The 21,787-nt window shown below is 42.4% G+C and overlaps 1 protein-coding gene across 9 annotated transcripts in view; it reads left to right on the plus strand.

Annotated features, from left to right (window-relative positions):
* DTNA (dystrobrevin alpha) overlaps window positions 1–21,787 on the plus strand; it is a 220,282-nt gene that overhangs the window by 79,791 nt on the left and 118,704 nt on the right. For 4 of the 9 annotated variants that reach the window (XM_083866257.1, XM_083866258.1, XM_083866259.1 and 1 more), the window contains exon 1: window positions 18,837–19,018. The exons of 3 other annotated variants lie outside the window; for them this stretch is intronic. The gene's annotated coding sequence lies outside the window, so the exon portion shown is untranslated. Of the gene's footprint in view, window positions 1–18,835; window positions 19,019–21,787 lie in introns of those variants that run through there. 2 more of the 9 variants (XM_083866261.1, XM_083866253.1) reach the window with 1 other exon arrangement.

Here is a 21,787-nt window from a genome sequence, read left to right on the forward strand (position 1 = left end):
AGTGCACAGCATCATGGAGAGTTTTCCTCTGCCATTTCAAGGGATCAAGAAACAACTAACAGAAAAGCCTCAAACAGTTTCTGTCACCCAGGAACATGTAATGGATCAAGAGTGAAACTCAAAAAGCTGTAGTGCATCAAAGAAGGCAAGCAGCATCGATGGCATCCTTGTGCAGGCATTGGCCAGCTGATCCCTGATTGTTTGACAGTACAGCATATCAGGCTTTTTGCTCTTAGAGACAGCTTCAGGGTATCTAACACCTAGCACTGGGAGAGGAGGTGGCAAAACACTGATCCCTGGTTTGCAGGCTCAGAGCTGCTCAAAAAGCAGAGTGATTTCCTGTGTGCAGTGTCAAGCCAACATAAGCTGTGCCTTGTATGCTGAGGCAGGTTTGACACCAATGTGCTTGTGTGACAGTCTCAGATGCAGATCAAGTTTGTGCTGCTAAAGTGACCTGTCAGTCACAGGCTGCTTCAGTGGCTTTGGCATCCCAGCATCAGCTTGAGTGTAGAGTGAGCAGGTTGAGCACTTTGTGTACAGACAGCAGGAGGATCAAGTGGGCTTTGTGGGAAAAAAAACAAACCCCACACAAAATGAAAGGCTTTCCCTTCATTTTGTCCTAGGTCTTATCACCAGCACAGAAATGTGTGAACTTCATTTAAACAGAATCCTACTCTTCAGTATTATGTCTAATTCAGTGTGTCTCAGTGTCATCCTGATGCTACACAATTTTACAGTGTATTGATAGTTCAGTTCTCACTCACCATCCCACATTATAATGGGTTTCCCCTAAATTGTTGATTTCCCAGTCTAATAAGTATAGACATTTTGACTCTGATTTACTTCACCTTTAGAAAACACTCTGGAAGTTAGCAGCCATTTGGCTTGATTGTGCTGGACCAGAAACATCCACAGCAAAATTGGTACCATCACCATGTTTATACTGCTGTGAATAAGCAGCAGCCGGGTCCACTTGCCTTTGGGTGTGCATTGGCAGATTTAGAGAAGAATCATAGTTTTGCTTTCACTCTGTGTCCAGGGTTCAGAGTAATTTCAAGGCCTTAGTAGAAATAGCAAGAACAACATAATATGTGTGTGAACAGTATTTGCAACTCTGGGGGTTGGGGCAAGGGAAAACCTGGTCTGTAAAAACATTGGCAAGTACTGTTTTGCCCTACATTTGAAGTCCTGATGTGTTCAGTAGTTAGTGAAACATAGTGTGTTCATAAACAAAACTATTGAGAGTAAACAAAGATTTTCCCAAGGGCATTTGCAGCTACTCAGTTTAGAAATTTAATCTGAAGGTCTCTGCTCGGTGAAATGGGCTTTCCATTTGTGTCTTACCATTTCATTTTTGAGCTGATTGGATTGGAAATTGTGGTAAGATACCAGAAATTACTACAAAATCCTGTACCATTGAGAAGTTGTCTACAACAAGAGGTCTGCAAAAGCCTGTACTGTTAACAAGAGCTATACAACGTCAGATCTGTATTTATTGTTTTAGCAAATAAATTTGTCAAGATGTCAAAATAAACAAAGAGATTTCTCAAAGACACATGCATTGTATTTGATCTCAGTGCGTACCTGGGTGAATTCCTTGGGGAATCCTTTCCTTCCTCAGAAGATGGTGCCTTTCATGTCACTCAGGTGAGGATTAAGCACTATAAGGCAGAAGGATGAAAACTGGTGCTGTTGCTTTAGTGAGACAGTGCGATGTTTAGACTTCTGGCTCTACTTGATTTCTTGCTCAATTATTAGACTGTACCCTGGCACTGATGTGTGAGAGACAGGAAGAGCTATACATTTCTGCCTGAGTTCTGTTAACAGCCTCCTGAATAACAGCCTGTGTTAACAGCTGCTTTATCCTTTTCATGTTGAGGGAAGAAATGTCTGAAAGCTTTTATATTGTCCGAGTTAGGGAGAGAAGGAAGGAGCCCTCATCTCCAGCTGAACCTTTATGTGCGGTCCATTTATTTTTTTCACAAAGAGCAGTGAAATCCAAAGCATGTTGTAATGCTCATTGCTGTTTTCTTATCTCCTTATTTATGCAACAGTTTAGAGAGAGGCTAACAGGTATGTAACTGATGAACTGTTAAGGGCTGAGTGTTCAGGACATATGGTTATCACGTGGGTGATGAGTGAAAATCAACCGATCAATCACTTTCCCTCCTGCTCTTCTCGCTAATCTTTATGTTGATCCTGGTGGAGGGAGTGATGTCTTTGGTTTAGAAGGAATGGTGTTTTGCTCTGTGCAGCTACACTGCAAGGAGACTGTGTGTGTGTTATGTGAGTGTGAGATAATTTAACTGCTCTTCTGTGTGTTTGCATGGAGTGAGAAATGTGAAGTACTCAGGCTGCTTGAAGGTGACACTGCCAGTGCTGTTACAGCGTCGCCCTAAGTTTTCTTGCCTTGTGAGTGTTTGCAGTTTTCTAGTAGAGATTCTCGCAGCTTCATGTAAACTATGTATATATTTAGAATTATCTACTTTGTTTACATATTTCTCCTCTGGGAGGAAAAATATGATTGATGGTGATGTTCACCTATGAAGTCGAAGAAGTAGCAACCTGCGTAGCAAATCTTTTGCCTTCTGTAAAAAGTGTATATAAATAGAGCCAAAAATATTAAAATAAAACTTCCCTACCTGACTCTCTGCTGTCTGCCTCGTCCTTTGTGTGTCTGATACTGCAACATTACAGGACACAAGGAACATAGGTACTGAAAATTCTGAGAAAATCTCCAATAAGACCTGAACTGACTCCAGGCTGGGTTTACTGAACAGCTCCAGAAACTACATGTTCATATGAGCGTGAATTAATGATTGTTAATAATAGTTATGATTCATAGGCGAGGGATGTGTGCCTTGCAAGAAAGTTTCCTTTATAGCTGCTTACACCTTCCCCTCTCTATTTTCACCATCATTTGCCTCTGCTGTGTCCCTTCTCTCCTGCTCTGATCCTGTCTTTCAGCATATCTTTACCTGTTACTCAGCCCACTTCTTCCCTTCTCCCCACTGTGTTCTGGTGTCCCAGGCCACTCTCCTGCCCAGGAACTCCCCTTTCTCCCAACTGCCTCTGTCTGGTCTGGCTTGCTTGCACTCCCCTCTGCCGTAACAATACTGAGCCAGGGCCCAAAGTAACAGGGTAGTCCTTGTATTCATATCCGGCTGGTGCTGAGCCTGTTGGGTTATTGTCCAGACAGTGCTAGCAGGAATGGTCTGTCTTGGATATTTCTAAGCTTCTTGTCTGTGTGATCTTATTGTCATACCAGGCTTGTAAGTGTCTGTGTCCCCAGAAAAATGCTATGAGATAAGATGTGCTATTAATCCTATTTTATAGACAGGGGACTGGAATCAGAACAAACAGGGAATTAAGCCAGAATCCTCCTGAATGACAAATTAGGAGCATAATGCAATATTTATGAATATGTTCCTTGTTTCGATTTGCCTGGATAGTTTCTTAAGTATGATTGCAAAAGAATGTGTTTGTGTGGGACATGGAGAAGGCTGTGGTACTCAGCTACATTTTTTGGTTCAATTTGTACCAGCATATGCTCCCACCACACCAGACAAGTCACAAAAGGTAAAGGCAGGAACTGGGAGAATGAAGAAACACCCACTGTAGGAGAAAATGGTTTCAGACCATCAGAAAAACCTGAAGGTGCAGAAGTCCGTGTGACCTGATGAGGTGCATCCCTGAGTCCTGAGGGAACTGGCAAGTGATGTGGCTAAGCCACTATCCATCATACTTGAGAGGTTGTGACAGTGTGATGAAGTTGCCACTGAAAAGGGGGAACATAACTCCCGTTTTTAAAAATGGAAAACAGAATGGATTTTATGGATGGACCAGTCAGTGGATAAGGAATTGGCTGGGTGGTCATACTCAGAGTTGCGGTCAGTGGCTCTGTGGCCAAGTGGAGAGCAGGGACTTGTGGCATTCAGGGGTTGGTAGTGGGACCAGCACTGCTGAATGTCTTTGTGGGTGACATGGAGAGTGGGATCAAGTGCACCCTCACCAAGTTTGCAGATGACAAACTTGTGTGGTACGGTCAGTACGCTGGAGGGACATGGACAGGCTTGTGGGTTGGGCCTGTGCAAACTTCATGAAGCTCAGCAAGATCAAGTGCAAAGTCCTACACCTGGCTCAGGGCAATCCCAAGTACAAATATGGGCTAGGTGGAGAATAGATTGAGAGCAGCCCAGAGGAGAAGGACTTGGGGGTGCTGGTGAGAGGCTGGACATGACCCAGCACTGTGCTCTTGCAGCCCAGAAAGCCACTTGTGTCCTGCACAGCATACAGAACTGCCTGACCATCAGGATGAGGGAAGGGATTCTGCCCATGTGTCCAGCTCAGGAGTTCCCAACACAGGAGCAACATAGACCTGTTGGAGCGAGTTCAGAGGAGGCCATGAAGATGATCAGAAAGCTGAAGCACCTCTGCAGTGAACACAAGCCAAGAGAGTTGAGACTGTTGAGCTTTGAGAAAAGAAGGCTCCAAGGAGTCTTTACTGCAGCCTATCCATACCTGAAAGCAGTCAACAAGGAAGCTGAAGAGAGACTTTTTAGAAGGGCTGATAGTGAAAGGCCAAGGGGCAATGGCTTTAAACTGACATTAGGTTGGATGTAAGGAAGAATTTTTTTATTGTAAGGGTGTTGAGGCACTGGAACAGGTTGCCCAGAGATGTGGATGCTGCATCCTTGGAAGTTCAGTGCCAGGCTGAATGAGGTTCTACGCATCCTGGTCTAGTAAAAGGTGTCTCTGCATATGACAGGGGGTTGGAACTACATGATCTTTAAAGTCCCTTCAAACCCATCAATCTGGATTTGGAAAAGTCCCAGCCACCTTGGCTTTTCACAGTACATTGTGAGAAATGGTCTCATATTTGCAAGTTTTGAACTCTCTGAGCAATGCTTGCTGCAGTGTCTGAGCAGATAAGCTGATTTCAATTATCTTTTGTTTGATTGCTTTCTATTTGTTTTCAGCACTGTCATTAGGAAAAAAAAAAAAAAAAAAAGGAAAAAAAAAAACACCCCAACATTTATTTAAAGGTACCAGTACTGGATTTAGCTGTAGCGAAAGTTAAGTGAAGTTAATTACTGCTGGGGAAAATGGAGGTTTAAACTGACCTCACAGGAGAATAAATCAGGAACTGAACAAAGATTTTGAGGTGCCTTCAAGGGAAACAGAGGTTGCAGTACTGAGCTGCAAATACTGCCAGGTGTGGGCTGACTGCACAAAGGAAAGAGTCCTGATTGCCCTTCTCTCAGTTGGTTCATTCTCCTTCCTGCCAACTGTACTAAGCAAGAAAAATTGACCAAAGAGAAGAACTCTTAGGCAAGCTTTCCATTTGGAAAATCAGAGCTATGTTTCGGAAAATCAGGGCTTTCTCTGATGCACTGTGTGTGAGCCATTTGCTCTCTGCAGACAAGGTGAGATACCCAGGTGCCTGGCATATTCTCAAAATCTGGTCCTTTGCATCTGTGTGGTGAGGATCAGGATGCTGGAAACAAGTCCTAGGTACACCTCCCCACTCATTCCTCCAGGATCAGGAGAATCTGAGCCCAGGGTCCCCTGTTAGGCCAGCTCAAATAAAGAATGGCAGCAGAACTGGAAAGTTCTTGCCACACTCAGCTACTAGTTTTAAGTATGTATTGCAAATACTTGGCTACAAGTGATTTCTAACATGAAATTTCTTTTTCTAATACTAATTTCCTGTTGTAAACCAAAAATAGTACACCCAGTTATGAAGGATGTTGCTTTTACTGTATTCCTTAAGACTTTACAACTTGCTTCACATCCCTTGCTGGAACAATTCTTAAAATACAATGTTCTCAGCGATACAAAAATATGAATTATAATTTGCTATAATTTCAAAGCTGCATTTCATTTTTGCAAGTATTTTTGCAAAGTGTCTGGTATGTTTTACTATTAAAATAATTTTCATATGGAGAGGAAACTCATTACTACTGGAGAGAAACAACTGAACTGGAGAGAAACAAAAGTTTTGGTGTCAGGTGGGGCAAGTTCAGAAGCAGAATTTCAAAGGAAAAAATACAAACAGAAATCCACAGTTTTCCCTGAACGTCAGTAGCTTTGATTTTTAAGTAACTGGTTGAATATGGTATTTTCAAGGTAAAAGTAGACAAATCTTTTAAAAACCAACTCTTAATTACAGTTTCTCTGAAAAATTTGTCATAGTTAGTCATAATAACACTTCACTGAAGGCAAAGCAAACAGGTCTGATGGACTAATGCACCAGAGGCCAGTCAGAATGGATGTAAAGTCACATTGCTTAGGCTGTGGGGTATATTTGTCCCTTCTCCTACAGTATAGAGATAAAAATATTGCTCTGTGTAGTTTGCATTTTGGGCCTTGCTTCCCCCACCCCAGAAAGCTTTAATTTTCCAGCGCAGAAGTCCATATCCTTTTCATTATGCGCTTTTTTTACCACAGTTGAGTGACCTGTCATGCTCATGTTGGCTGTGGTTGCTCTATGATCTGCAGACATTTCAGCAGTTTCTCTAGTAGCTGCTGCCCTGGCTGCCCAGGCCAGATGCCCAGGACACAAAAACACTTTATTTGCTTTCAAGTGCTGGCTTGGTACTAGTTAATTAAAACTGGTTTAATCATCTGCAGCTGTATTCAACTTGACTTTTTCACATACAAATCCCTATCTGTCTTCCCCCAGCATTTATCTGTAGATATGTTAATAACATCTGTAAAGATAGATAAGGATAATGTCAAGATTATCAATATTTGTGAAAGTGCTTCATTTGGAGGTCCACAATGTAATGCACCAGTCATTCTCAAGTGCTTGAATTCCAGGAGGGAAGTCACCTCCATTTCCTGGACTGAACTCTTCAGGTCGTAAAGAGTTTTAACTCTTCAGGTCACAGAGGGTTTTCTCCTGCAGTGCTTGATGTGGAGAATCATCCCTGAGAATGGACGCCTGTTAGTCATCTGACAGGCTCTGCTCTTTCTGCTTGCAGGTGAAAATATAACAGGATTCTTGTGTATCATTAGCATTCTCTCACCTTTATACAAACATCCAGTGACTCAAGTTTCCTTTTGCCCAAAATTGTTGATGAGGTGCTTTAGAAAGAAGAACAAGTTGCATTGGAAAGCAAACAGACATTGTTTTTAATATGTTCAAAGCTGCCTGAGGAGGAGTGGATCCCGTGAAACTCAGGATAAGCACAGGATTTAGAGGGTCTTTTAGGGGTACTTTACAGCTTCCATCACAAGTGAATAGTAGCTGAGAGAAATCCTTCCTGTCATATAAATGTGATTTGTTGATTTGCATCTGGAATACAGGCAAGATCAGGGGTTCTTGCATGAGCCTGGGAAGAAATGACACTATACCTTGTACATCCTTGTACCAGGAAAACAAGGGTATAGTTGCAAGCACGGCATTAGCCTGAAGACTAGAAACGTCTGTCTTCAGAAAGGCCTGGATCTGGAAGGGAATAGGTCTGTGTGTCCTCCAGCTCCCATACGCAGTCAGGGACTTTGAGTGTCTCTGAGTTGTGAGGAAGTGAGTACTGGAGTCCTGGCCTCCCTTCCCACCTGCCAGGTACTCATGAAATAAAAGATGATTTCACAGAGCAGAGGCAGAAGGGGAGAAGTTTAATCAAGTCTAGTGGTGCATTCACACTGGCATGCATCTTTTTAGTAGAACTGGAGTGGGAAATTTGAGGCTGCAGGCGAAGTGAGGCATGACTAGATACAGCTCATTGATGAGGCAACTGACAATCAGTGAAAGAAGATAGTAGCACACAGTGCTAAGCTTTAGGACAGCTCTAGGTGAAACGTGACATGGCACTGGGAGATCTGGACTTCCCAGATGTCTCTGCTGATCATATGCAATCAACTCAAAACCCTCCCTGTTTTATAATTTTTGTCCTCTTTCATCTTTTGTGCCGTGGATGGCAGTCCTATATATTATTCTCTGCAAAAAATTCAAAGACTTAGGGATCATGCTTCCATTTAAATGCTGAGGTTTAGCCTGGTCAGGGGACCAGATGAAAAGGCAAGGGGGATTGGTCATTTATCCTTTGTACTTTATCCATAACTTTAGCCAGAAATCAATTTTGTTTTGTTTTCAGGAAAAAGTATGGGCCTGAGTATTGCCATAATATGCGGCATTTTATAAATTGTCAAGCATTGTTTCTAAAACTATTTTGATAACACTCAGTTCTGTTGGGTTCACAGTTACAGTTACCTTCTTGCTATGGTGATCATCTGATACAAATACCAAATGTTGCTATTGAAAGAAAACAGCTGTAGTTAAATTTAGGTAAAAATTAAGGAAATAAAATGTTCCTAAAACAAAGATGATAAACTGAGAATACTTCACTTTTCAGCCGATTCTAAAACTAGAGCTTAAATTAACAACAGTGAAATTGCTAAAATATATCTGGCCACATTCTTCAAAATAAAACAAAGAAATTTCCTTGTTCAGTGAAAATTCGTTAAAACTACTGTTTTACTTAATATGAATGCAGTTTGACTTGGTGCTCTATTTTAAAATGATCAGGAACCCAACCCTGAGAGTCACTTTTCCAATATGAACCTCCAGGCTGTTGTAGTGTGGTGTTTCAGGAATTGTGTAGGGTCTCCTCAGGAAGGCAGGGACTGTTTTCCCTCTCTTTTAATCAACATTATTCCTTTGCTTTCCCACACTGGCCTCTCTAGAGCAAAAGGCTTCTTGTCTGCTTGAATGGAATGGGAACTTCTCTTCTTTAGGAAAAGCACAGGGAGAAAATTTTCGTTTTAATTTAAGTAGGAAATGAATCCAGCCTGCCAGAGCTGGAAACCAAATGTTTAACTCTTTACAGACTTTTCTGCCAGAATGCTTTATGCCAAAACTCTGTATGGAATGTTTTCAAGGGAAATCAGTTGGATAAATGTCAGGAGAAGGCAAACCAGACAGCTGGCTTCAGCAGTGCTTGTGCTACCCACAGACTTGGCTCTGTCCAACAGTCCCAGATGGATTCCCCAGCAACCCAGCTCAGGGGTGGTACCTCTTCTGGCTACTTTAGTTCCTACTCTGGCTCACCATCTTGTCCCTCTATTTTCAAGCTGCTCTTGGCTGTGGTTGAGTTTTTCCACACACTGTTAAGAGGGCAGCTGCCCACAGCTTCTCCCAGCCTCTCTGGGGACCTCATCCCCTGCAGAGTCATGCACAGGGAAAAAGAGGGTGGAGGCAGAGAAGGGTCTTCTAGGTGAGCCCACCAGATACATGTTGAAACCGGTTGCCTGGTTGAGATTTGGGAATAGGGTTGTTACAGTAAATGTGAAGTTTGTTTCAGGCTTCATGGCTGAAGATTGCAACAAACTGGTTGCAGCTGAAGCCGGAACCCTGTTCAGCCACCTGAGTTGATGGCAGGCAGCCAACCTGACTAATTTTAGCCAGGATGCTCTTCGGTTTCCTGCACATTTCACATTTAAATGAGTCAAAGTGAAAGTAGGTGTGGATATTATGAGCGAGGTCTCAACTTGCACTTAGAGTTCCTTGGACACTGGCATGTGTATTGTATGGCCAGATGACAGCAGCAAGATGTCCCATTGCAGTGCCCTCAGCTGGACACTGGAGAGTGTTTCATGTACTGCACAATGACAAAGTTCACCACAAGAAACATGGTGGTCAAGTTTATTTCATTCTGTCTTCTTGCATCTTTCCTTTTGTTCTCCATATAATTGTACTTCAGCATACTCTCAGCAGGAAAGTCAGGCTTGCCTTGGTAAAAGTCATGTAAAAAACCTGCACTGTGGTTTACCCACTGTTTATATTCCTATTTTCCTCGAAGATTCCTCTAGGAAGGCTTTTACATTCATCACAGTTGTGTTCCTTGTACTTACCTTCCATGCTAATAGCAGATAGGCACAATTATACCCACATATTATTGTAATTGTTGATAGTGCCCTATTTAGTTCACGCCATTTCTTTCTGTGTAGTAATAGATTTCCTGAATCTGTCCACTTTTGCTTTTGCTAAATTAAAAAGAAGACACATTAACATGCTTTCAAAGAGATTTAGGGAGAAGGAAACCACTACATCCCAGTGCATGAATTAAAAAAAATGCTAATAGGCCCATAAATGAAAATCAAGAGATGTTTTTCTTTCAAACAGTTGCATCTCTCTCAATGCAAGATTTATTGGTTTCCAGTCCTCCTAAGGCTTAGGAACGTGCTTAATTGGACTCATTGAATTCAAAACCAGAGTTTCTTCCACACAGCAGAGCAAGGGTGCAGGAGCCAGCTAAATTTCAGCAGATCTGTGAGCCTCACTTGTGCTTTGGCTGCATGGGAGCACAGTGACTTCCAGCAGTGAGTCCGTTCAGAAATACTGGCTCTGTTAAATGTGATACAGGGCCTCAAAGAGCCAGTTTACATCTGGTTTGCCTGCTTGAAGTCAACCAGGTGATGGAGGATGTGTTCTGCAAATTATGAAGGATAAAAGGGCAGAGGATGTAGGCTTGGACACACAGCTTTACCTTGTGCTTGGTTTGTCCATGATGCGGGTGGAGACTGCCTTGGGTCAGCATAAACAGCAAGGTGGTGGACCAGGTAAGGCAGCATTGAATCTGTGTTTCTCTAAATTCCATGCGTAAATGTGGTTTTGGATCCTCTCCAGAATTCTGGGGCTCTTCTCACTTACAGGGGCATGTTCATTCAGCTAAGAGCAGTGAGGAGGTGGAAGTATCTCAGGCATGTTTCTGCTTCCTGCTGATCTCCCAGACTTACTTAGGCAAGTTGCTAAAAAGGACAAAAGAGGGCTATTGGCAAGGCACTATAAGTAAAAACATTGGGGGTAAGATAATAAAGCAATATGTAAAACTGCGGCAAAAGTCTACTTTTTGCCTTCCTTGTAAAATGTAGATGAGTGCCATGAAGTGTAATCAAATATTAAAGTAAGAGTTAAAAATACTTTTAGCTTAATGCATTTCCCTTAATCTCTTGTCCGTGTTAGTTTCATACTGTTACTACTCTCCTCTGCTTTTATATTAAAAAGCTGCACAAATAGAAGTACAAAATGTTGTTCAAATTATAAAGCAAACAAAAGGAAATAAGTATATACTTATTTATAGAATTTTTTTATTTGAAGTTATTTTACATACTGTGTAATAATAGCATATTTGAAAGTTGAAGATGTGATTATTTTTTAAAAAATAAAGTTGATTGTATCTTTTAAGGACTGTTCATGTTAAATACTATGGTTCTTTTTTTAGTGAGAAGCCTTGTCAAACAAAATTGTGTTCAGGTTTCTGGTGCTTGAGGGCAAAATAACTTTCGTAGCATTAAGGGAGGCATGCTGTTGCAGCTCCACAGCAAGAATGCTTGTGCTGCCTGGCAGCGCAGGAACGCAGCAGCAAGCTTGAGAAGACATGTATGAAAGCAGATAGATAGGAATTTATTCTTGTTGCCATGGTGTTGGACACTATTTACTTCAACTATCAGCTGGGTCTGGTTCTTCCCCTATCATCTGGAAGCCTCCAGACCTGACCTGTAGCCAGGTTCAGCTTCAGAGGCAGTCAGCTCCCAATAGCATATGGATGAGAAATGTATGGATTTCTTTGTTTTCTTTGAAATAAGGTTTCTGGCATTTGTGGCTGAGGAGGAAAGCTCCAGATGGTAAAGTGTGCATTATCTGTTCAGTGGTGTTTCAGGTAGCCTAAACCTGTCCTAAGCACACAGTCAATTGGCCCTGGGTTAGCAGCAGGAGGCCCACAGAGATGGGTGCTGTTGCTTCTGTCCCCAGCGCTTGGGACTGGCAGGTGAGATCAGGGGTGGTCCTGAGGTCTCATTTACCTGGTGACCTCTTTGCTCCAGTCCCACTCCACCTACCAGACTGCAGGATTGCTCTCAAATAGAGATGCTTAGCTGTTTGAAATTTGTGGCAGCTTAATGTTTATCACAGATGAGGAATCAGATGAGCACTGCACATCAGTTTCCCTCCTAGTATGTGCCAAGTTGTAAACAAAATGCCAGGTTGTGGTTATAAAAGCAGTCTGTCAGATATTCCCTTCCCTTGATACCCTTAAACTAGGTAAAACAAAACCAGGCCAGACATGCATATCCATTTTGACTTTTCAACTGCTAATGTCATGGTGCTCTCTTCAGTGACTTTGGTTTTGTCATGGTGCTGTAACTGCCGGTGAACTACTGTACTTAAAAGGTTGTTGGCATATCCTTTGTCATTTTGAAAATAAAATACCCTTGTCTCCCTCTGGCTGAGTGGTTAAATCACACTACAGTGGCCCTACTTGATAATTTTCTCATGAAAGACTCAAATCCTAGGGTTAATTAAAGCATGGAATAAGTATCTAGGGAGGCATATGTAAATGCTAACAGGATCCCTACCACATATCTACAGAGGCAAACATCACCATGTATAGTTTATGCTAAGTTGAAAAAAGGAAATCCTTAGATCTCTTACAAGGCAGAATTTTTATTTTTTGTGACAGATGCAGGCAAAAAAAAAACCCTCAAACTTAACCACACAAAATTTGATAGTGACAGTATGTAAATATATCCCTAATAATCATAGGGATTAAATGTTCTGGGAGACTCTATAAAGCTTTGTATTTGCAGGAATCTTAATACCCCTTCCTATCAGAGGAACTTGGATCTAGGATCAGAAAGCAAGGAAGACTGCTGTGTCAAACTGAAACTGCTAAAGAAACTTTAGCAATCAAAATTATCTAATGATAAGATAATCTAGCCAGTACTGCAGGGCAGAATACTATGGAGAAAAACTGCATGACTCATAAGGACAGGTGATCAGAAATATCACTCAGCTCCTTGTCTAAAAGCCCTGGTTCTGAGAACATCCACTGTCACTCACCATCCACCCCTGGCACAAGCACCGACTCAGAGGGAAGGGTGGCACTTCCTGACTTCCGCCCACCTCCTTGGCTGGCCTCCATTTTTGCCTGCAAGGTTTGTTTTTCCGTACTGGGCTGACCTTCTTCAGTTTGTGCTGGTTAGATAAGGTAAAGACAAATATATGGATGAAGTGACCTAGAGCTTCACTGCTATTCTCTCAGCAGCTATAACCACTCTGGCATAAGAGGATTCTGCAAGAGGTCCCTACAGCCCCTGGATCACCTGGCTGTTAGTCTGCACTCTTGTAATTTATTTTGTTCATTTTAAAAGAGGTTAAGGTTTGTCTGCTTAGAGCAGAACCTTATGAGATGTGCTGATACCATCTGCTTTAAGCATCCGACTTGGATGCATTTCAGATGACAGTGTTAGGAGCAGCAATTCCCAGTAACTTCATCGTAGAGAGGCAGGTGTCTCTACATGGGCAATTCAGGTCATTCATGTTAGATGCTTAGAATAGAATTTATGCAAATTCAGACTGTCTGCTGCCTTCACGTTGTCCACTGCTTACGTCTGTTTTGTGTCTTAAAGGTGATTTATCATGGAACTGCTGAAAGAGACCTTGCCCTCTTTAAAAATTGTCTGCCCAGGTGAAAGAAAGGGTGTCTGTGTCGGGCCATGACTGCATGCCAGTTACAGCATGTGTGCCCCCAGCACACACTTCACACCTGAGCTGCTGGGGGTGGGCTTGGGGTGCTGATGGGTGGGCAGTGGTGGGGGACAAGAGAGCAGGAGGTCTGGGCAGGACTGGCAGCAGCCCCATTGCTTTTGGGTGAGTGGAAAGAGGCCAATGGCTGGGCTAATTTAGCCCAAATGGTTTTTGAGGCAGTTTGAGCTATTGTCTTTGCAGAAATACATTAAAATATAAATGAAGAAATGTGTTTCATATAAAACCATCTCTGCAGGAGTGTAGAAGCGACCATGGTGGTAGGGAACCTAATTGCCAGTTTATTTGTGGATGTTTTTTAAACTTATCCTTTTGAGAACCATTAAAAACAGGCTGTTTTATCAAACTGCTCCCTGGCTCCTTGTGTTTGCATGTTTGCTCTGCTGCTTTGGAAGTGCTCAAGCTGTAGAGTTGTAGTCCAGTCTTCAAACACTTGTTCCCCACAGTGTTACAGTGCTCCTTCATCCCTGGCCTTCAGTGCCATAGTAACCATTCTCTGGAAGGGCAGCAGCACAAGACAAGGAACCTTGAATGTCAAGCACCTAAAAGAGAAAAAATGCAAAGCCTGCCTTGACAAATTTCTGACACAAAAGGCAAATATTTGACAATGTTTTGTGGTGGCCGGTGAGTTCTCCCCAGGAAGGAGAAATACAGAAACAATTCAAAATAGTGAACAAAAATTTGGAGTGGCCCACCAGTAGTTAACAAGGGGATTGCACAGACCAGTTCTGTGTTGGAAAGAATGTGCTGCTTGTAGGTCAAACCCTCCAGTTCCTAGGCTGTTCACAGGCACTCTTGGGGAAGAGGTAGGAATGTTGAAAAATAGGTTGGAAATTATGTATATCCTCCTTGCATGCTTGCTTTCTTCCGCTCTTTTTCTCTCCCCTTGCCCATGTATCTGGATTTCCTCAGTTGTTCAGCAGTCCTGAGAAGCTGGCAGGCTTCTTGCAGGCATCCATGGAGGTGTGTGTAGGCAGGGTTGCTGCACTTGCTCCCTGCCAAGGTAGGGTTCCTCATTTGGCTTGGTGGCAGCTTACCTGCGTGGCACACCTGTCTTCCCAGCCACCCTGGGAGTCCATTGCTGGTAGGCAAAAAGAGGGGCTGAGCCCAGGCTTCAAAGAGCTTTTGTTCTTTCTGACCTATTTTGCTTAAAGTGTTTTATTTTGTATTCAGAGTTTAATCTCAACCAGAGGCATACACTGTGTGAGAAATCCCACTCATCAAATAATCAAAATAATTTTTTAGGACACTGTGGGTTCTTGCACCATAGGGCTTGAATGTTTATTTGGCTGCCAGTGGCATGCACTGCCAGTTACCAGATAGTTGGATCCTCAGGGAGGAGGGAATAGGGGGAAGGAGGAGCTGTAAAGACTTTAGTTGTCACAAGCTCTTTTCAGCTATTATGAGATAAGGGTGCAGTTTCGTAACACAAACTCTGCCTGCCTGCCTTCGGTGCAAGGCCTCTCCCATGCCAACACGGGGCTGCTCTCTCTTGTCTCTTCTCTCTGCCTTCCAGCAGTGCTGGAACTGGAACAAAATAGTTGCAGTGTTGTGAAGCGGCTCCGCCACAGGGAGGATTCTGCGTTGTATTTCCACCACTGTGGCCTGAGGCATTTTAATTTGAGAAGGGCATCTGGGCCAGCTTGAGCCCAGATGGGCTTGTTAGCACTGGTGCAGCCACAGCCATGCCCTCTGGCTAGCCCTGCCCTCCCCTGCAGTGGCTTCCATGGGGCTTGGAGGCTCTGCAAAGCCATGCCCGATCCATGTTGTTGAGGCTTGCAGAACCCAGATCCCTGAGGATCACCTGGTGGTGATGTCCAAGTGACTGCAGGGTTTGCCTGGGGTTAGCATGGCAGGCTGTGAGTCAGAGCTGGCACAGCATCTTGTTGACGCCCCTCAGGAGCCAGCTGGGTGCCCTTGTGCTCTGCCCAGCAGCTCTGCTGAGACACAGAGGCTGGATCAGCCAGGATGCATCTTGGATCGATGGGACTTAATGGTCCTGGCTCCTTGTGAAAGCAATTAAATGAGGAGAGAAGACTGAGCTCTGGTCTCTGTGTATAGGAAGCTTGAAACACTGATCATCTCTGGCTCAGAAATCTGGCAGGAAACAGACTCAACCACAAGTTGTTTGCTTTTAGTATCTTGCCGTCTCTTGTGTTTGCAGCCCAACCTTCAGCCCTTTGGGCAGCGCCAGGGAGGTCTTTTCTGCCTGTTGACCCAAGTAGCTACCTGGTGCCTGGGCAGGGATGCTGTGAAGGAAGTCATGCTGTCTGTCAGGCAGGTGGGGCAACAAGATGTGATTCCCTGTGCCATTTCCTGCTTGGCTTTGGAGCAGTGCCGTTACTCCATCTCTTGTGATCACAGTGCCTTTTAAAGGGAAAGTCAACCTGCTGCAGGCTGAGTTCATCCAGAGGAAGTCAGCACTCACAGGAGCCAGGCTTTACCTTTATTTTGTATGGCTTGAGTGTTATGGGAAAGGATCAGTTATCCTAAGGCAGTAGGAACAGAGTCCTCCAGAAGGTTCAGTAGCATTTCTTATGAGAAAATATTTTGATGAGAAAATAGCCATTCATCTCAGAAGCACACATGTACTTGATGTCATCTGTGTCAGGCAGCCCCTGGACAACAGGTGTTTAAAGAAAGGCAGAGTAACCTTCCTCTGAGTGCATTTGACATTGGCTCCTTCTTCTGTTGCATTTCCCAGGTAGTTATTAACTGACTCTGTTCCAGAACAGTAAGCACGCGATGATGCTTCAAGCCGCGCTCAAACCTTTCCGTACAAAAGTAACTGCCATCTGGGAGCTGGTTTCCACCTTTCTTACAACATTCCAGGTAACTACCTGTGTTTAAAAAAAAAAAAAAAAAAAAAGCCACAAAATCAAACAAACAAAAAACCCCAAACAAACAAATAACCCCAACCCTGAAGAGTTCAGGGCTGTCTTCCATTACTAACAGGCACAATTTCTAAAACTCTGGAATTTCTTGCAGATCCCCTGAAGTTTTTTACAAATCCATGGGATGAAGGAGAGCTAGGTGTGGAGGGACCACAACAGAAAAGATAGAGACTGTGAAAGCGTGAAATCATGAGTGAAACAGGAAGCTGCTTTTGGCCTTGGGACATCAAAGCAGACATGAATTATTGAAATTACGGCTCTGTTAATTTGTGTGTTGTCAGCCCTTCTATAAGCAATGAGCAGGTGCTGTATGACTGCAAGTCCTGTTGAGTGGGAAAGCCCTCTGGTCATGGAGTGGGGGAGTCTTCTGCTGGGGCTCCAGCCTGCAGCTTCAGCTTCCTGACCTGCATCATTTGTTGATTCAAAGTGAGGGATATTGCTCTTCAAAAGCCTGTGTTCCTTTCTAACAGGTGATTTTGTTTAAAAGTCCATTAGACCCCCTCAGTAGGTTTTTACTTTTTTGACTGTATATAGAATCTGAGTGAAGCCACTAAAAGTACTCAAGACAGACTGTAGTATTAACAGATGTGCATGGAAAGTTTGCTTGCCTTTCAGCTTTTGGGACTTTTTTGCAATTGTTTGTGGGTAAAGTGCTCAACAGAGTTGCAAACTGCGTAGAAATTGAAACTTAAACACATTATGTAAGTTCAGAATGTGCTTTATGGCTTATCTGTTCTGATCATCAGCATCAGGGGAAGAAAATTCACTGTGTATTAAAAAGAGGATGGCATTAAATAACTGTAAAAATTATTGTGAGGAGGATCCTCTTGCACCATGTGTTTTGACCCTGTATCCAGAGTGCCAGACAGAATTTTAAATGTGAATCAATAGGTAAATAACTATTTCAAGGCAAAGTAATGTGACTCTTCCAGGAGCCTGCATTGCTGTTTTCCATCTTCAGAGGTCTCTTAGAACAGCTGCTACTTTGAGCATCTTCAAAGCTGGAGATCTGTGAACTCCAAAGCCAGCTTTTGCTGACAGATACAGCAACATGCAGATTCCACAAACAGCTTTGGCAAGTCTTGTATGAAAACAGGGTAAAAATATTATGAATTAACTTGGATAGAGTTTGACTCTACTTATACAGCAGTAAAAGAGAATGAATTAGTAATTAGGATTTTATTTTTATTTTGGACACTCTAACAGAGTGGGTTGAGGTCCATGATAGCAGTAGCTGTTTTTTCTACATTTTCCATTACGTTTAGACAAATGGAGAACTAATAGAAAAGTTGACTTTTTGATGATGTAGTTGCTGGACTGCATTCTGGAGCAATAGTATCTTTCACACCTTGAACAGGCTTTTAATCCTGAAAATGAGAAGCAGTTAATCCTAGTCATAATGCCTAGGTTTTGGGGAAGGCAGGTTCCTGGGAAACCCTCATTAGGACCACTTCAGAAAAGCAAGACTCAAGGTTCATATGGCAGGTATCAGGTTGCTGCCACTTCGGTCCCTGCTCTTGTAGAAGCTTTCTGCAGGTGAAAGGCATGGCTGCATTGCATGTTCTATCCTTTTCTCTGCTGGAGGAAGAATATGGCCCTGCTTTGCAGGAAGAATTTGTTCTCCAAGACTCAGTAACAAGACTGGGACCTTAGTGTGGGTAATTCCTGTATTCTAGTACACTTCCCAAGGCAAACTTTGAATCATGTTACTAAGATGCCTCAGTAGTGCAAGAATACATGTGAAGCTGTAAAGCATCAATGTTTAACTCAAAAGGCTTTGCTATGGTTAGTCCTCATGCTTAATCTAGTAAAGCAGTATTAATAATGATTATTTAGCATTTTCCAGATAAATTAATTCCTGTTCCACAAGCAAAAAATGTTGTAAAATATTTTTCCAGACTACAATGGTGAAAGTGCATGGTTGTTTTGTTTCTGAAGGTGTAAATCTGGTGTTTGTCACCTGTACTGGCTCTGTATCTGTACCTGTATTACCAGTGAGTTTCTGACTGCTGAGCACAATTTTGTGATTGCAATTCCTACAGAGATAAGGACCTCGATTTTAAAACCAGTGAATGGCAGGAGCAGAAAAATAATCATTATCTTCTTAAGGGGTGTTGATTTCATACTACTGACTCATTTGTTTTCTTAAAAATAAACCCCAAGTTGTCCCCCAAAGCAAAACTTATTGTTTAATTATGTCTCTGTTTTTAGACTTTGCCATTAGTTAGCTCTCACAGGTGACATGAGCCTATCTGGGTTAGATTTGCTGCACAAGAAAACAACCCTGACTTTTACCGGGTGGGTGGACAGGAAAAAAACCCAACTTTTTGTCAGTCTTTTGTGTTGCAGCAGCTGGATTCATTGCTGCTATAGCAACACACCACATGATGAGGTGTATTAGATTGCTCTGCGCAGAACACGAGGGGGAAAAGGAACACAGCTCCTTGCTGAAGGTAAAGGTTGCACTGGAGTTTCTGCTGGAGAGCAGGGGAAGGTCAAATGCTCCAGATCCCAGTACTTGTTGTGCACAGAGGAAGGTAGAGAGGCGTGTGGAGGTGTTAAACTGATGACCCAGGTAAGGTACAGCTGTGTCAATTAACCTGAGATCTTAAGCCTCTGTGTGGCTGCTCAACTTCCCAGAGAGTCTTCTCTTAGCTTTTCCAAGTGTCTTGTTTTTGTTTGTTTTTTTTAAAGTTGATTTGCTAACATGACAATGAGAAAACATTGACAACGGTTGGAACTGTTAGAGAGACTAGTCTTACAGATTAGGAGGTGATTCAAATGAATGTAAAAAGTATATGTAAGGGATTTTGTTGTTTCAGCTTCACTCGAAGATGTTGAACAAGTTTTGGTTTTGTTACTATCTGCACAGTGCTTCAGAACATCTCTGTTGTCAGTCAGAATTCAGGGCGTTATCTACTTAGTGATTTTTATTATCAGTACTTTTTAATTATCTGCTCTCCGTAGCATTTATTAACATTTCTCCCTCTCTCCGTCCCAATCTGCTTCATCAGGTTGCCTGAGTTTTCTTGGGAATGAATTTTCATGTAATTTACTCCTTCAGGTTTTATGCTGCCTCCTTAAGTCTAGCAGTGTTGTTAATGCAGTTAAACAAACTTCAGTGCACCTGTAAAGACATGAAAGTGGAAACAGTGCCACAGGTTATTGTGGTTTTTACCCTGTTAACCATTCATCCACAGAGGTAAAGAGAAATAAATAATGTCAGCCTTGAACTTAAATGTTTATTGAGACTCATGCCAAACTCAAAAAACTATTCACTCCTCCATGTTCCTTATGCACCTTTTTTTTTTCTTTTTTTTTTCTTTTTTTTTTCTTTTTTTTTTTCTTTTTTTTTTTCTTTTACCCGTCACTAGGTTAAATGTGACAGGCTTTCAAGTGGTATCCATTAGGTGGAGGAAGACAACAGAACTTTAGAAGAGGAAAAACTGAGGGACCAAAACAGTAGTGGAGAAGATGGAGAGCCTTCCTGAAATTCAAGTTACATGGTTTAGTACTTTTCCAAAATGTTTCTAACATTTTGAATGCTTTCTATTATCTACAATTTAGAACATATTTCTTTCTTAGGACTTACCAGTGCTTTAACATTGGGCAACATACCAAGGGTGTTGAAATGTGCAGTCTTTCTCCACTGCCCTAAGTAAAAGATTTCAAGCAACCTTTCTGTTTCTCCACGTACGTTTATACCCCTGGTGGTCCAGTGTTCATTGCCACTGTCGGCGGGCTGGAAGCATTCCTGTGGAAACTGAGGGATGGTGCAAAGGCCAAGCCTTCCCCTCACTCACCCCTTTCAGTGGCAAGAAGGGTTAGGGTTAGTTCTAGGGTCTGCATTAGGGTATAACTGAGCCAAGCCTGAGTGGCGGGCAGGTTTTTCACAGCACTGAGCAAGTGTGTTTTGTGTGGCACTGTGGGGCCTGCACATTCACACCTCAAGTTTGAGCGAGGCTCCCCTGGCTGTCATGAGGTGCCTTCAACACTGTTGAGGAAGGAAGCAGCCACTCTGCCTGTCAGCTCACAGGAGAGAATTTTTGAAATAAAAAAGCTGTATAATCGTGCAGCCCATTAATGATCCCTGATCATGGAATGAAACAGGTTTGAATCCTCTTGAAAATGAGGATTCAGAAAAGGTGGAAGTCTTTGAAGAGGCATACTAGTTGTACAAGGGAAAACTCCAGTGAAGTAGGACAGTGATTTAGCTCTGATTCCACCACTTTGAGCAGAGCAAGGGAGTCCAGATCAAATTATTTAAGCAATCAAAGGGGCTTAATCTGTCTAGATTTAGGGACCTTGTTTGGCTGGGTAAATGAGGAACCTAATTCAAACACCCAAGAGCTCTTTCACTAATACAGCCCATCCAAAGTGACCCAAAGTATAAGGCACCAGGGATGCAAGTGATTCATAGCATAGTACCACTAACACATTATCTAACTGACTGTCACAGAGGTGCACTAGGAATGAGTTTGTCCAGGGAATTAAGAAATTAAGGAATCTAGATAAAAAGGAAACAGAACACCTTCTTACTAAGCACTACCCCTCTCTATTTTGTTTGGAATGACAGATGTGATAGTTTGTGACACAGAAGGGAGAAAAGGAAGTGAGAGTCTTAGTTAAAACCTTCATTATTAAGCAAAACCAGCAAAACAACATTGAAAAGTGTCCAGCTAATTGTCTCTGCTAGATAGCAAAAAGGTAAGAGATCATGGAAATATGGAAAATTAACATTGTCAGTGAAGCCTCATGAACAGCAGGAATATGAGAACTGTCAGTTAAAGGTAGTTTCCTTCACCAAATAGCTTTCCATTGCATGGTTTTTTTTCTAGAGCCATATTAGACTATACAAATGTTCTTAAAGATTATAAACCTGATCATGATTTGGTGAAGAACAGTGTGTTTTCAAATACCACATTTTATTCATTTGTGGGATCTGTGAGTACATATGAACTCTCTTGGACCTTTGTTCCTCTTACTTTCCACTGTCTCATTAACCCCACTGAATCTTTTCTAAAACCTTCAAAACAAATAATACTCGCTGGTAGCTGAAACCTCTGAAAGGAGCAATAAACCAAACAATAATTCTTTATTTTATGAGTGCCTCTTGTACATGAACCAGCTGAGAAAGTCATGGTAGACTGCTAAAATGCACTACTGTGCCATGAGAATAAATTTACTGCACAGTTTTGCAATTCAGATTTTATTCAGCATTAAAACTGTAACTCATTAATAATGTCAACAGATTTGCAAGGGAGATCTCATCTGCCTACTCCTACAGATTAAATCACACAATTTGTTGAAGTGATAATCTTTTTACTAGATTTGGATTTGTGGA

This window comes from Zosterops lateralis (genome assembly GCF_965231275.1).
Source record: "Zosterops lateralis genome assembly, chromosome: 1".
NCBI lineage: Eukaryota > Metazoa > Chordata > Aves > Passeriformes > Zosteropidae > Zosterops > Zosterops lateralis.